At 47.5% G+C, this 15,599-nt stretch overlaps 1 long non-coding RNA gene across 4 annotated transcripts in view; it reads right to left on the bottom strand.

Annotated features, from left to right (window-relative positions):
* The window catches only part of LOC128874540 (uncharacterized), a 151,940-nt gene that overhangs the window by 18,275 nt on the left and 118,066 nt on the right, over positions 1–15,599 (bottom strand). The window contains exon 9 of one of the 4 annotated variants that reach the window (XR_008456662.1): positions 11,193–11,377. The exons of the other annotated variants lie outside the window; for them this stretch is intronic. This is a non-coding gene — a long non-coding RNA (uncharacterized LOC128874540). Of the gene's footprint in view, positions 1–11,192; positions 11,378–15,599 lie in introns of those variants that run through there. 4 annotated transcript variants of the gene reach the window in all.

Genomic DNA, 15,599 nt, shown 5'->3' on the forward strand with positions numbered 1-15,599 from the left:
TGCGACCTTCCCCTTTTTCGGGTCGGTATCGACCGCGAGGGGGCGGACCACGGTTTTCTTTTACGTAGGAAAGCAATTTCGCAGGCCGCTGCTAGTAATTTAGTGGCGCGAATAAAGGCGCGCGCGGAGAGGAGGCCCCGAAAAGGTGGAGGAGGTAGGTGACCGTGCATCGCGGGCGAATAAGCGCACGCATCCTCCTCGCGGAGCAAAGGGGGTCGCGACGTACCACCCGCCGCCATATTAAGCCGAAGGTATCCCGAGAGCTGCGGTTTATTCCTCCGCTAGCGGGTGCCTAAGCGAAATCTGTCACGAATTCTGTGACGGGGACAGCCTCTCCGGAATTAACAGGGCTCGATAGGGTTCGAACGAGAAATGGAACTTGTGCTGCGCGGAATTGCTATCTCGAAAATGTGCAAAGCGTATGCAAATAAAGAATTGGTGGATGCGCCTCGACGGGTACAGGAGGGGACAGGTGAAGGGAGATCGAGGAGCGGATAGAAGAGATTAAGAATTGGGAAGCGGAGACGTGTTCCTCCGATCGGATTCAGATATTCGTAGCCGTCGCGAGGCGAGATTGCGTGCTTTAAGAAAAAGACTCTCGATCGCATCGCGCTTTTTCAGCCTGCTCCGGGTGAACGTCTGGTCTGGGGAGGGTTGTTCGCGCCGAGGGGGATTCGATTTAGTTGATGTTGAGGAGGGAACGCCGAGGGGGGGGAATTGATTACCTGGGACAATTGTGTGGCAGGGTATCGCGTGCGCTGCAAGTTGAAATTTCGAGTAGATCGATCGATCCACCATCGAAACGCGTCCCCGTTTCAGCGCGAACGCCGAAGAGGCCGGAGGATGTCTCTCGAGGAGTCCAGGAGGACGCTCGATAGATTTCGGGGCGGCCAGGTGCGCGCCCAGGGACTCGTAAAAGTAATTTAAATTGGCTACTTTAAAGCGGTACTCGCGTTCTTAATTAACTTCCGCGGAATTAAGTGGACCTAGCGGGAAAGTTAAGAGAAGGATATTTCAGATCACCAGGGATTGCTCGGGCAGTGTCGGTAATTATACCGAAACTCTCGGGGAAAGGGGCGAGGGGACTGCGAGTTTCTACGTTACGGTGCCGATCCAGACACCGCTCGCGCGAAAAATGTAATTAATACAATTCGCCGGACACGCTATTGTTTCCGAAACTCCTACAAACTCTGGACGAGGATGGTTTAATTTTTTGTAAGATCGTAGATTGCTATTATTAACGGAAGATACTCTCGGACTAAAAACACGGTACGTATTCTAATATCGCGCTCCCCATACCCAAGAATAAGGAGTCAAACATGAACACGAATCGCAGGTGCGGAATTAGTCGTGTAGTAAAAGCGGTCGACCGTGGATCCGAGGATCGTGGGTTCGAATCTCTTATACTCTTATACTTGAGTATAACGAGTATAATTGAGTTATAATTGAGTATAAAGAAAAACTTATACTTGGAAACATGAAACCTACCATTTAATTTAAACAAATTTCTTCGATAGACATGGAGGGCATGTATGGGTCTGACTGTAAATTAGGAAAAGAAGTAAATAAATAAATTTAGAAAAAGACGGATATCGCGGTGAAAATAGTCGCGAAAAGTCGAAGTCGATGAAAACGAGGGTTGCTCTCCGCCGAAAAATGTGTGTCGTCGCGTCGTGGGTATAATCGCGGGAGAAATTTTTCAACCCTCTCCCCGGCGGGACAAGTGGTTCTCGAAAGGGCTAAGAAGGAAAGAGGGGTCTCGACGCCCCTGCGTCTACGTACGCCGCTCGTACATAAATCACGTAGTAGGGGTAGGTCAGTGCGGGTTATCCTCCGAGGGTTGAAAGTTTCAGGGGAGAAGGAGGCGGCCCGCACTGCTCGAGACACGCAAATTTAGGGTGGGTCGTCTCTCCGTGAGTCGCACACGTTTCGCGTGAATTTCTCTGGCTCGTACGCGTCTTTTAGAGACAGGCGAACGACCCCGAGGAAAAAGCTCGCTTCGCCTTTCACCAAAACGCTTCGAAACGAATATTATTTCGTTTCGTGGAAATTCCACCCTATCGATATTACGCATATTTTCGATACATTGGAACTACGTGATAACGAGTTATCATATTCGGAAATAGTGAAACTCTGAAGCTGGACGTTACAAATTTGTATCGGCGAGCCGAAGATAAAAATTACAAAACATGTTTTGAAACATCAACGTTGTAAATATGTTACAGAAACCAGGAATAGAATTCGAAATGACGCGAACTCGCGTCAGCGGTCGCGAATTTGTTAATTCTACGATAGAATAACCAAACGAACGGGTTTTTCCCGATTAAATACAATTTTCCCCTTACGCTGAACAGCGAATATTTTCTCGTTGAAACGCTACTAGTGTCTCTTGTCAACTTTAAACAGATATCGACCGCGATATTCGCGATTCCGTTTTTGCCCTCGAGCTTGTTTTCCTCGGGAAAAAAAAGGGGGAAACTTCGATTTTCGAGATCGCAATCGTTTTTTAACCACCGGTTGTACCGTCACGCAGAACGCTTCCGATTCACGCTGCCGATGAAACTCCACGATAACTTTCTTCGAACGAAAACGCTTCGCGAAAACGTCCACGATTTTTGTCGCGCTCGTCGAATTCTGACAAATAATAACATGCCTCTCCCCCTCCCCCTGATTACATTCGATAACAACCGTGAAAATAAATTCCCGCAATGGGGTGGGGGGGGGTGGGGGTGGGGAACAAAGGGAGAGAGACGAGCGTCGTACGTAGTATGCAATTCGGGCGTAGACATTTGCGAGCGACGAGACAGGGGAGCGTCGAGGGGTGTTGCATTTTTTCTTTTTCGACGCAGGGATATGCACCCCCGCGGCAGCTACACTGGTTACGGAAGCGATTTGGAGAAACGTGCACCTGTCGTGCGACGCCTGCAATCTGGAAGAGCCAGCCGACTCGCTCCGGATGAGTTCTTGATTGCCGACGAAGAAAAAGACCGTCCCCGGTGCGCGTCGATGCCGCGTAGAAAAAAAAAGGTGTACCGATACAGGTCGTTGAACAACACCCTGCAGAGCCCTAACCCGGAAGCAAAAGCGCCGCGTAGGCATCCGCACGGTTGGATAACAAATCGGCCATGGCTCTAGACAATAAAACTTTTCCTCGACGAACTTTTCTAGTACGCCATTGATAATCCTCTCTTCCTCGCGGTGCCGAGGCGAGGCGGACGCGCGCTTTGTTCCTCGTCGCCTTCGCGTGAAAACGATCGCAACGATTCGATCGGTAGACCGCCTTCGACTTCGAGGGCCTCTAGGAATTCTTCGATCCGCTAGCAAGCATTAGGACACGCAGTCTCGGTTGGAACGAGGCTTAAGGCGGTCGGCAACTTTTTGGGGGGAAGAGGAGCGTCGAATTTATCACGAATAAAATCTTTTGCGTTACGAAATATATTTTTTGAAAGAGAAGCCAATGGCTTTTGTATCGAAGGAAAATACAGGGTGTCCCGTACTCGGGTGGTACAAGCGAGTAGGGGGTGACTCTACGTGAAAAATTGAATCGAATGTGTGGAACAAAATTTTGTCATATGACGCTTTATTTTTGAAAAAAAAAACATGAGTTTGAAAATTTGTCGAGTACGCGTGTACTTGATTTAGCTTCGGTTCGAATAAGGAGAGCACAGTTTCGGACATCACTTTCAACAATTCATAAATTAGACGAATTCTGGAAATCTGTTCATCGATCCATTGATAACATTTACGAACAAGAACGGCCAGGTGATCTACAATGAAATCCGTCGAGCTGAAGCTAATCCAAGTGCACGCACACACTCAAATTTGATTCTACATCTTCGATTCACCCCCTACTCGTTTGTACCACCAGTTACGGGACACCCTGTACAACACAAACGTTGCGAAAACTGATAGAGAAGAAAACACTATTCCCGCTTTTACTGTACACTAGCTCTGTATAGTGGAAGTTCGCGTTACTCCTCTTCCGCGTTATTTTTATAGGCCCTTTCTATCAATTCACGGGAGAGGGGGGTGGGTCAAATCTTCCAATTTTTTAAAATCATCAGCCTTAACGCGCTCTGGCGTCTGGAACAATACGCTCAGGGGACGGAGAAACCGCTTTTAGGTGGGTCGGGATCGATAGCTGCAAGCCAACGGCCGATGTTTAACATTCGTTTCAACGATTCGTCGCACGCGATACGCGTCCCTGTCCGCAAATTGGCCAAACACCACGAAGGTTGGCAAAGAGGGTGCGTCAGAGGGTGAAGGAGAGTTTCCAAGATGACGGGACACGGCCTCCCGCGAGTCTTCGCGAAGATTGGGTCATTTTTGAATTGTTAGTTGTTCTTTTTCGTATATTCTCGCACTTTATTTATCGAAACCGATAAACTGTATCGTTGGTTGTCTTTTAATACATTGTCGACCGGTCACGAGTAAACTTGTGTTTGTGCTTGGATTATCTATTTCAATTTATGAAATCCAGGGCGATACAGAATATTGCAAAAGGTTTGTTCATCGTGTTTAGTCGTATCGGATTTTTATTCTCTTCTAACGATAGACTTTTTTGATGTTTATACAGTTTATCGGAGTTTATTTAAATTGTTTCAATTTCACATTCGACTACGAAATAATAGCCGGTGACATGGAATCGGTTCTAAGTAAAATTGCCGGTCAACGGCGTGTTAACGTATCTGGAACTGTAAATGAGAAATTCTGACCGTTGGGTCGCGAGTGACCCGACCCCCCCCCCCGAAACGCGGAATCACTCGCCGTCGGACGGTTAAAAGCTGGCAACGCTCGGGAGCCACCCTGGTACGGGGCGGGAGTGTAAATTTTCATTTTTCAAGGCTTTCGAATAGCATCCCCCCCTTTTTCAATACGCTTTTCCCCGATGATGGTCATTGAATCGCTATGTTTCACTTTATTACGCGACGTAAATGCACGCGCATCGACGAGCAACATTTTTTTTTTCCCTTCGGCGTGGCGTAACGGCGCTTCGCTCGTGAATTTTCGTAACGGCACCCTTTGATATCGTTCATTCAACTTTTCCCGATCTCCCCATAAAAAATCCCGGGGCGCAGGGGCGTTTGTAGCCGCCGACATAAACTGTTGCATTAATGGAGACTAGCGGGGGATCCGCGGCGACGACCCCGCGTCGCTGCCGCGATAAATGCCCCTGCGCGTCGGGATCCCCTTGAAACGACTTTGACTTCGAACAAAGATTTACTAAGATTCACCCTAACCTCCACGCACGCCGAGTTGTTTCGTATCAAGCTCGACGCGCGAACAGTTGGCTCGCACAGAATTTTTCAAAACGGAACCTCGAGCGGTCCGATCACTTTTGCTTTGGCGATCCTTGCTGTCCTCTCCGATAACAGTTTCCGTTCTCCGTTTCTCACGTACAGGTATGCGTTACGGGAACCCCATTCCTTCACGCATCGGCGACAACGTCCACGTTCACCGGTCAACTTTTTTCAAATTTCTACGAAACAATTACTATCGCTACAATTAGAACTGCTTTTTTCCTCCCGGTCGAATACCAGCGACGAAACTAATTACCAAAACGCGATCGTTACGCTTTCTTCCTACGTTCTTGTCCTCGCTTTCGATCACTGCTTAGGTTACGCGCAATCCAGACCCGACCACGTGTTTGCTCCCGGGTTACTTTGCAAAATTTTTATTTGAAACAACTCGTTCTCTTTCTCGCGAAAAGAGAAAGGAATGAAGTACGAGACACGATGCGGTACAATAACGCGGGAGAACAAAGTCGAGAATAAAATAAAGAAAAAAAAAAACGCGGCAAAGTTGGCGGGAATTCCCAAAATAGCAATACGGAGTAAAGTGCCCCGCTGCCGTTGGTGTCGCGAGGCCTTGGTGGCACCCGGACCGTGCTCTGCGTCGTCGTGAAAAAATTAGTCGGAACGATGAAAGATTAACGGGTAGGTCCGGCTCACCTGACGTTCCTCCTCTCGTCGAGTCGTTATCCTGGGACAGGGGAACCCCAAGGATCGGGTGGGTGGCCCGGTGAAAAAAGCTCGAGGACGAGAGGGAGGAAGGACGGAGAGGGAGGGAGAGGCGGAGGGCGAAGTGGAAGAAGGAAAGACGAAGAGACGGGAAGAAAAAGGGAGAAGAAGGGCGACGCGGTGCGGCGCGGCGGGGGCGGGCAGAGAAGCGAGGAGACAGAGGGACGGTTCTGAAAGGGGGTTGCAATGCGAGTGCAATACTTTTCCGTGAGACGGCACCAGTGTCGTCGGCCCTGAGGGGTGGGTTCGGGCTGGACTGGGGGTGTGCGTGGGGTCAACGACCGCAGTTGGGGTGGCTTCCCCCTACCTGCCACCCCCGCACACCTACTCCCCTCCCTCCCAACGAGTTCCTCTTCCTCCAGCCCCCCTTCTCTTCCTCCTTCTACACTCCCCTACGCGCTGTACGCCAGGCCACGTTGCGGTAGGCGGAGGTTGGGGCAGGTTAGGCTTAGCTTAGGGTTCAATATCGGGGAAAACACGGGCTTTTATTTGATCGCTCGCTACGTTTCTCTCTCTGCCCTCTTCTGCCTTCGTCCGACGGAGAACGACGCAAAGAAAGAGCCCCGCGCACGACAAAGATCGCGTTACAGATGAAGGGAGATGTTTATCGAGAGAAAGAGCAAGCGATATACGCATTGCACGCATTGGTTCCGTATTTCTATGATCCTCTGAATACACCGTGGCCAGAAAGGGGGTTGCATTTACCTCGACCGCCGCGGCACGCGGCAAAAGGTCCGCATAATTCATTGGAGAATTTCAAATTCGGTTTTATTGCCAACCTGGTCGAGTTGTCTTTCCAGAGCGCGCGCCCTTTCCCTTTCACCGAAGGGGGTTTATTCTTCGAGAGGTTGCGCGTCTGTGAGGTAAATAAATTCAAACGGAAATCGCGGTTACTCGTGCTTCCTTGTGGTTTACGGGATTGAAGCGCGCTTTACGAGCCGGGATCGCTGCCTACGCGGTACGCGAGGGTTCGGGATCGCATCCAGGGTGGATTCATCATCCCGTCGCCCCATTTTGAATCGGAGACGAGCGATACACTCCTTTAGATACAAATTTTGAAAAAAAAGAAAGAAAAAAAAAGAAATAAAAATGTGAATAAAAGTTTGATTATTTTATCTCACAAATGTCACGAGTATGATTACTTCGTTTCATTTCTTTCATTGTCTATCGTTCGAGCAAAGTTTCACTCGTCTCTCGTGAATTCAACGTGCTTCTCGTCGAGTGATTTTTCAAAATGTGAAAGAAATTATCGTTCAGACATGATTTTTAGTGCTGTAAAAGATCCGATGGGCTTCGTCTCAGGGAAACGAGGCTTTCACGGACCACTGGCCGCTACAACGTTAATTACTTCCTCTCGAAGCGATCCGTCGTTGCTCGTCTTTCTTTCAAATTGCCGTAATGAAACGTTTAAGGGATCTCGTTTCCACCAACCACTCGATGGCCCGTCTGTTTGTAACGAGCCTCGATCGATCGGCTCCAGAATTATTTATTAAGGGTCGAGTTAAGAAAGGCGATTTCCTCCCAACAAATACATCTCGTACTTTTACATACTTCCATAGAACAAAAATTAGAAATTCGATACCGGGTAAGACTTGGGACATATACAGTCGGTCCTATAAATATTCGTGTCCGCTATGTCTATTGAAGAAGTTTAACTAAATTAAATAATAGTTCGATATTATCAAATGAATTTTTCAGTACAAATATGTTTATGAATAAGCTTATACATGTATATATTTATTATACAAATTATATATTTATATATATATTTATACAAACGTATACTTGGAAATAAATGTCTTCGATAGACAAAGAGGTTATTTATGGGGCTGCCATGATTTTTCAAGTTAAACTTGTTAACCCTTTTGCAGTTAATTTAAATTAATCACGTTTGACCGGTTGTTCCTTGATAAAGTTGAATATAAGAAGCTGTAAAGCTTGCTTGGATGTAGGAACAATAGACAATTTGGTAATGTCACTATTGAAAATGAAAAGAGACGACGCCAATGAGATGGAAAGGGTTAGATTACCGAACTCGAGGGTGGCTGGCGCCTGGACTGCACCACGATCTTTGCGTTCGACGTTCCTTGCGTTCCGGTTGCAGGTTTCACGGCGTCGATGGGGAACGACGATCGCAGGCTAGACCCGCGCAAACATCTCTAATTGTCAACGAGTAACAAATGAGCCGCATTCATTGCACGAAACGATTAACTCCATAAAAGAAAAAGTTGAGAATTGTGATCAAAATGGCCTCTGAAATAAATTATTTATTATAACGATGGCCAAACAAATTTTGCAGTTTATTGGTAATAATCGTTATTATTCTGGAAAGTTAACTATAATAAGTTAACTATAAGTAAAAAGACTATACCAAGTGCTTTGACACTTAAATTTCAGATTTTTCAAAACGTGGAATTAATCGACTTGCGGGGTGAAAGGTTCAAATATCGAAACGTTGATGGTTCACCCTCGGAGAAATCGGTACTTTTTACCAAAAAAAGAATCGTTATCGAGCTCTTAAATTTAACCCAGACGTAATCCAGCCTTGAGGGTTAATCCTTTCGAACCTGAATTATTTTTTTTTTGTCATTTTTAGGGTTAACTTGGACTAAAATTAGTATGAAAAAAATAAACAAAAAAGTCCTAATAGTGTACTTTTGGAGGAAAACTGGTCTTTCTTCGTGTGGAAAAATATGGACATTCGCCCTAAACGATAGTATCAGTAACGCATAAGTCTCATTAAATAACGTGTCCTCGATTGTGGACGCCAGGTCTGGAAGGGTTAATACAAGAAAAGGATTCGAGAGCGGCTCCCTCGTGGCACAGTTCTCGACTCTTCCGTTGTTTAACCCCGCGAGTTGTTGCCAATCGCGTTTAAAGTTGCCTTCTCCGGAGGCAAGGGTATTTTTGATTAAAAAAGAGAAATCTTCCGAGCAATACGGGCCGAGGTTCAGCCGCAAGATTTCGCCGCGACGCCCAAAGAAGAGCGGAGCAGGATGCGCCTGCTTGGAAACGGAACGAATTAATCGATGTCGAATGATGGGTTCGGTGGGGGCTGGGGTTGGGGGGGCCGAACGAAAAAAAGGAGAGACGGGAGGAGAAGCTCGGCGGTGTCTAAGGGAGAAAGCCAGACGCGGGAAGAAAGAGGAGAAAGCGAGGATGTTAGGCGTGGGAGTGCGCGAGAGGTGACGGGAAAGGGTGAAGGACGCTAAAGGGGCAGACGGATTTGTGGAACAAAGGGGGTGAAAAAGGAGACCGTAGTCAGGGGTAGAACGCTGAGCTGCCAATCAGTCATTAATTAGAAACTACTCGAAAGTTACGCACCCCACGGACAGGGCTGAGGAGGAGAGTTCGGGAATGAAGGATCGGGGTGGAGGTGGGAAACGTCGTCACCTATTTTCGAGGGATTTTCATCAAATTCGGCGCAATTACGAGGGGAATTACGGAGGGAGGAATGGCGACAACGAGGTCAGCCCTATTTTACGCGGATTAGTCGAGAATTTCCCCCGGCAGACGGTTGCGGTAGTTTATTAAGGGGGTCTTCGGGGTCTACGTGGTACGCTTAAAATTCGAACGTTAATTCGCGCAATCTCGTCTCGACCTTTTTCCTGTTTTTCGGCGTTTCTATTGCAACCAAAAAAGTATTCGTTCTACGCGTTACTTCTCGGCTACCGAACAGCGAACCGTTTTCATAACCAGGGTTACGCAATTCGCTCCGCAAACGGACAATGAGATTGCGTAACGCCGTTTCATCGATCCTTGTCAATTGTACAGCTTGTTAATAAGGGAAACGCGCTACTCTACATTTCAAATTACGGATGGAACGAAAATACGCTACGAGCTCGTCCTGGAAACTCGCGGGACACGGTCCTCGAGGAACTCGCGGCAACGAAAAACCGACTTATACCGTGGATCGTAAAGGGTTCTCGCAAGGAGGACTTCCGAAAAGGATACTCCGGATCTCGTTCGTCCTGTATCGCTTAATAAACGCCGGAGCGTCCTCGCGAAGACTCGGATACGCCCTGACGCCACCGACGACGTCGGCCGCCGCAACAGTTCTAATCTGCTTCCATTTCCGTAATGAAATTCCGTCGCCTTGGATTCCTTTCGTGCGTTTTCCGCGACGTTCCTCGTCGGGCGGGGAAAATTCAAAGGGGACCCGTCCTTGGAAAAAATTCAAACGAATCGCTAAGGGACTCGACGTTTTCCGTGTACCGGGGTAACCCCTCGAGGTTCGCGACGTTGTTCCGCGTTTCAGTCGTGCGAGGGAGGGTGGAGGGCGGGTGAACGCTCAGCATCGAACGCTGATTGGCCAGGGAGAAGTCTTCGAAACGGGACGACGGTTCCTCGATCGCTTTGAGAGGCAATGAACGTCGAGCAATTAAGCGTCGTCGGTAAGGAAAGCAACGAGGGTGGAAAAAGGGGCATGAAAAGTCCGGGCAAACGGTTACAAGTATTCCATCGAAGAACCTCGACGGATCCCCCTGCTTGCTCGCTAGCAGGTATACTAATTATTGGATCAATGTCGACGGAGGGTCGAGGAAGGAGGGAAGGGTTAGGCAGCCGATGGGGTGGAATTCGCGGCGGGGTGGTCGGGGATGAAATTTTAAACGGTGGCTGGGCTCCTCGGACCCCCCTTTTTTTCGAAGACCCCGCGATCGTTGCTAATGGATGCGGTTATCGATTCCACGAGAGGATTCGATGATTCCCTGGTCATCGCGAAGGAACGGTTCATCGAACTTGGATGAAAAGCCTCTTGTTGCCGAATGGAGCTACGCGGGATCTTCCATGTAGCCGTACAGACCGACCGCGTTAAGTTGCCGTCGAATCAGATTCGCTTCGAGATATACGTATATTTGTTATTGGCCCCGCGGCTCGCATCAAAAGTCCACCGCGTGATAAAGAAAGCCAAAGAAAAATATAAGAGTGACGAGAGCGAGTGACAATTGGAATGCATTGGCGTAACAGTGAAATATTACAGCGAACAATTACTTAATCCTCTATGGGCCCAAATATCGTTCAGGTCACATGCTAATACGTCGACAATTTACCCACTAATTTTAGTTTTTCCAAAGAAAGTCAAAGAGAAATATGTGAGTGACGAGAATACTGCTTGACACATTTGCGATCGATAGATATTTTACGATTCTAATACCGAGTACTCTTTTTTTTCATTGATAGAAATTTTTGGAACTAGCTCTTGGATCCAATCAGCAAATTTTATTCTTAATAATTACATTTCATCATTTACTTTTGTAGATCAGTTGGCTTTTGTCTCTTTAGTCTTCTCGTTGTTGGCGCTTGGTTTACCATCTTGGCTAGTTCGTTGGGATGATTTGTTATTTTATCTTCGGGTACTGACGAAAATAATAAAATTCTGAGCTGGACATCGTAAATTTGTATCGTTAGGACGAAGATAAAAGTTACAAAATATGTAGCGTATACAATTTTCATAAATTTTTCACAAACAGAAACAGAACTTTGCACATCTATTTTGGAATAAACTCGAACGAAAAAGGGAAGAAAAAGAAAGACGTTTCGCTAAGGAAGCAAAGAAGACAACACGAAAGACGAGGCATCGAAGGTAATTAATCCGGATTCGTGAATTTTTCGAGCTCGCAAAACTGACTACCACGGAAAACGTTAGATTCCATAGTTTCCAATTCCACGAGGATTTCAATTCACTGTTTTTTTCAACCTTTTCATTTCGTAATTGGCCATTCACTGCAGCCCGAAAGCGGATCGCTGCTTTCGTGCATTATCTTGGGCGCGTTCAGTTCGGCCGAGGCAATCAGCTGATTGATCTCGTTCGGCTGGTACCAGAGACTGGCGAAATTCTCATTTAGAGAAAAAATTTCAAGCAACGAATAATAAAATAAACGACACGATGCAATTTCGGCTAACGAGCTGTGCTAGGTCATTCTCGGGTACAATGCGATTTATTTACAACTAATTACGGTAGGATGTATCGATTGCGAGGGTAAAAGTACAGAAAAGTGAAGTGAAAGTTGAAGAACAATCTAAAGGCTAAAGGGTTAAATACATCGAAGGAAACTAGTTTAGGCGCGATCTCGCAGCCGATAGGCTCTCGGGAAAAGCTGCGTGCTAGATGAAATTGGGACCAGCAGAGTCGATGAGTCCGTGGGTTTTTGCTGTCTCGCGTGGCTCGCTCGTTTATACCCAACTACTTTCAGAATCAGACCGAAACACCCGGAGGCGGTGCAATCGCTAGTTCGGTGCAACCTAAATTCGCAGAGGAAAAACGAAAATCGCATCGCGATTCCATCCGAAATGTCGTGGTAAAAACTAGCGACGTTCTTTACAACAGAAAGCGGACAAGATCGTTCGTAGACGTCCAATTTTCTCGGTTCTTCCGGAAGTTTCGTCTTGGAGTTAGGTGCGAACGGGTAAACGGGAAATTTTTGTCACTGGTTAATAAGACTCGTTAATTGTTCATCCGTCGGAGGGGTCTGCAACGAACGGAACGAGTATCGGTCAGATTGATCAAGGGTCGGAGAATACGGAGGGTGCGATAGAACATTCCGGTTCGATTCATGGAGTTTCTCCTCAACACTCACCCCTGCGCGAGGTCATCGCACCGAACCGACGTACGCTGCTCGCACTTTTTAGCCTTTCGCTAATTACCCGAACCTTCGCAGCATAGACTCATCCGCGATCCCGACCGTATCGAGTAGCTAAGGGGTTGCAACGCACCTTCGCGATTTCACAAAATCGAAAATACCTTGTTCTCCCTCGACCAAGTTCGTTTGTTGCTCTGCGAGCGAAAAGTTTCGCGCTACCTCTGTTTTTCCAAACGAGCGAGAGCGAAGCGCGCATTTTTACTAAAAATAAAATTATACGAGGCGCCATCGTATCGAGCGCGGATATCCAGGAAACGCGGTTACTCGAGTCGTCGAGCTGGGAACAAAACTCCCAGGTTCTTCTTTCCCGCTCCAGACTGGTTTCTTCGATTATTAGAACTCCTGTTCGTTTACGCCGCGCGATCTCTTCCCTGCCGCTCTGTTTTCGCGCCGTAGACGCGCAGACGAGGAGCGAAAAATAAGGAAAAGTCTAATCGAGGCGGCGTTTGAGCGCCGACACTTCGATATAAAACGACGACGGAACGCCGCGACGTGAAACGGGAATCGAGGTTGGCACTCGAGAACGGGGGTGCCGTTGGCGGCAATTATTATCGCCACCTAGCAGGTAAGAGGCATCGCCGTCTTGGTGTGTGCCGCTCGGAAAGGCTAATTGCCAGTAACGAAGAGAGAGAGAGGGACTACCGTGATCCTACGAAACAGCCGGCAGCTGGATCACCAGCGAGCTTTGACGAGTCTAATCGCTCGTGTAACGAACTGGACCGTACGATCGCAAATTGCCCGTTTGCTCTTGGGGCTTGTTTGTACTCCGCGGCGACACTCGAACGTTATTCCCGATACCGTGGGCGCACAAAGATTCCACTTCTATACTCGATATACCGGAAATGAAGTCTTCTTTCCCCGTTTCGCGCCGGCTACGGGAGTCCTCGAATCATTTTTTAAGAGGACGAGTGGCACAGATTTTTGGCTTAGGAGGACCACTCTTCTGTTAACCCTTTACTTACTGGTGGGACTTATAAGTCCCGTTTTCTCATGCTACTGCATTCATTTAAACGCTTTGAAACCTATCGTGACTTTCTACTTCTATTAAGTTCGTTTTTGAATTGTTGGATAGCAGCACAAGCTTTTCTTTTGTAAGCTTGTCAGAGACAACTGTATAAGATGATACAAGACCAAAATGCCTTAGTTTGCAGTACCACCAATTTGAACACAATCGCCGCGACGGTGTCAATGGAACGCCAAAGGTTTAAGCTGCGCTGTAGGTCAAACCTGCGCGCGTATTACGCGAATCGAGCGATTTCGAAACGAAATTTCAGCGAGACCCGAGACTCGGTCGCAAGATCTTTTCAACGAGGAACTCCAACGTTATTCTATTTCCTGTTTCGAGTCCTCCCTGCTCGAGGGAGATTTTCCTCCCTCTCCATTCCTCTCCCAACGCGGGCTCTCTCTCTCTCTCTCTCTCTCTCTCTCTCTCTCTCTCTCTTTCTCTCTCTCTACGGTTCTGTCTCCGGGTAAGGTCTCTCGCGAGCGCAGCCTGCTGTGAAATTGAAAAATTTTCGCGCGTTTTGCGGGCCTCCTGCAGACGAGTCACCCGGTGTGCACGCAGACTGGCTGGATTACCGGCTAGGCTTTGAGACCCACCAAACAGACCGGAAAATATGCAGGCTGCATAATTCAGCACGCTCGTACACGTGCATGTGCGTAGACGAGATACGCGCGCGCAACGCCTGCGACCGCCGCAAAAATTTTGCCCGCGTATCGCGTTCGAACAATATCTCCCACCGCGTTTGCGTCGTTCCTTTTTATTCGGGTCTTCCTACTTCGCGCTCCATATATCCGCCAAGGATCACCGATCGATACGTCGCTGCGGCTCTCGCCCGTCAGAATCGGACGCGCTGGAAAGATAATCGAACCACGAATTTCTATAATCGAAATCGAGTTGTTATTTATTGGTCTCGGTGACTTTTCAAGCGGCCATTTTGGTGTGTGATTAGGAGACGCATCTTTCTTGTTACAATGTTCGTGAAATCGTATCAACGGAATAAAATTAAAAAGAGTCGCGTTAAGTTTTGAATCTTCGATAGCATAAATGATTAATGTCGTAGGAGAAGTAGTGTTTATTAGTCTCGGCGACTTTTCTTACCCATCTTGATACGTCGGTAAGAAACGCATCTCTCTTGTTACAGCCTTCGTGGAATCGTATCGACGCAATAAAATCAAGAAGGGATAATGTTGAATCGTCGATAGCACAAATGATTAATGTCGCAGGAAAAGTTGTTATTTCAATTTAAGTTTCGAAACTTTTGGGACAAACCGTGTGCGCGGAGACTCCTGGAAGCAGCCATCCGTGGCAGCGTTCGGTCCGTTCATTTTTACGTCGTCACGCGAGGAAAGTTCGTCGCATCGGTCGCGCGCTCCCTTTTTGTAATTGCAAACGGACGAACTTTATATTTTATGGCGATACAGCTGCCGGCGACCGCAACGTGTCCGTTCGAGGGGAGAACGGCAAAAATTGTACGCGCTTCGCCCTTCGAGAGGGTCACCGCTGCCCTCGACGAAAATACTCCGTTTTCATGAAATTTCACGATCCTGTTTACAAGATTCTTGAAAATTAACACTGTCAATTTCAGTCTTTGTTACGTTAAATAACATTTTCAGCCTCCTGCTTCGGTTCTCCACGCTTTCTAAGTTCTTCGAATGGATTTCTTAAAGCAGAGGCTGACATTCGAGGCTTGTTTTATATTTTAGAAAAGCATTCGTTGAATTTTGATAAAACCTGACATCGAATTTAAAATTTTGCATCGGGAGCGCACGATAGTGGAGGAGGTGGCATGATTTTCGCGGATCCCTGAAATCGTGACGTCGTTTCCGTGGAATTCCGAGCGGGCGTCCAGCATCGTCCGTCGAAACCGAGCTGGCTTCTCACCGATTCTGTTTTCAGGCAGTGCGAAATCGATCGGGAGCAACAAGTATCTCGGCT

Source organism: Hylaeus volcanicus, chromosome 4, assembly GCF_026283585.1.
Source record: "Hylaeus volcanicus isolate JK05 chromosome 4, UHH_iyHylVolc1.0_haploid, whole genome shotgun sequence".
Lineage (NCBI taxonomy): Eukaryota > Metazoa > Arthropoda > Insecta > Hymenoptera > Colletidae > Hylaeus > Hylaeus volcanicus.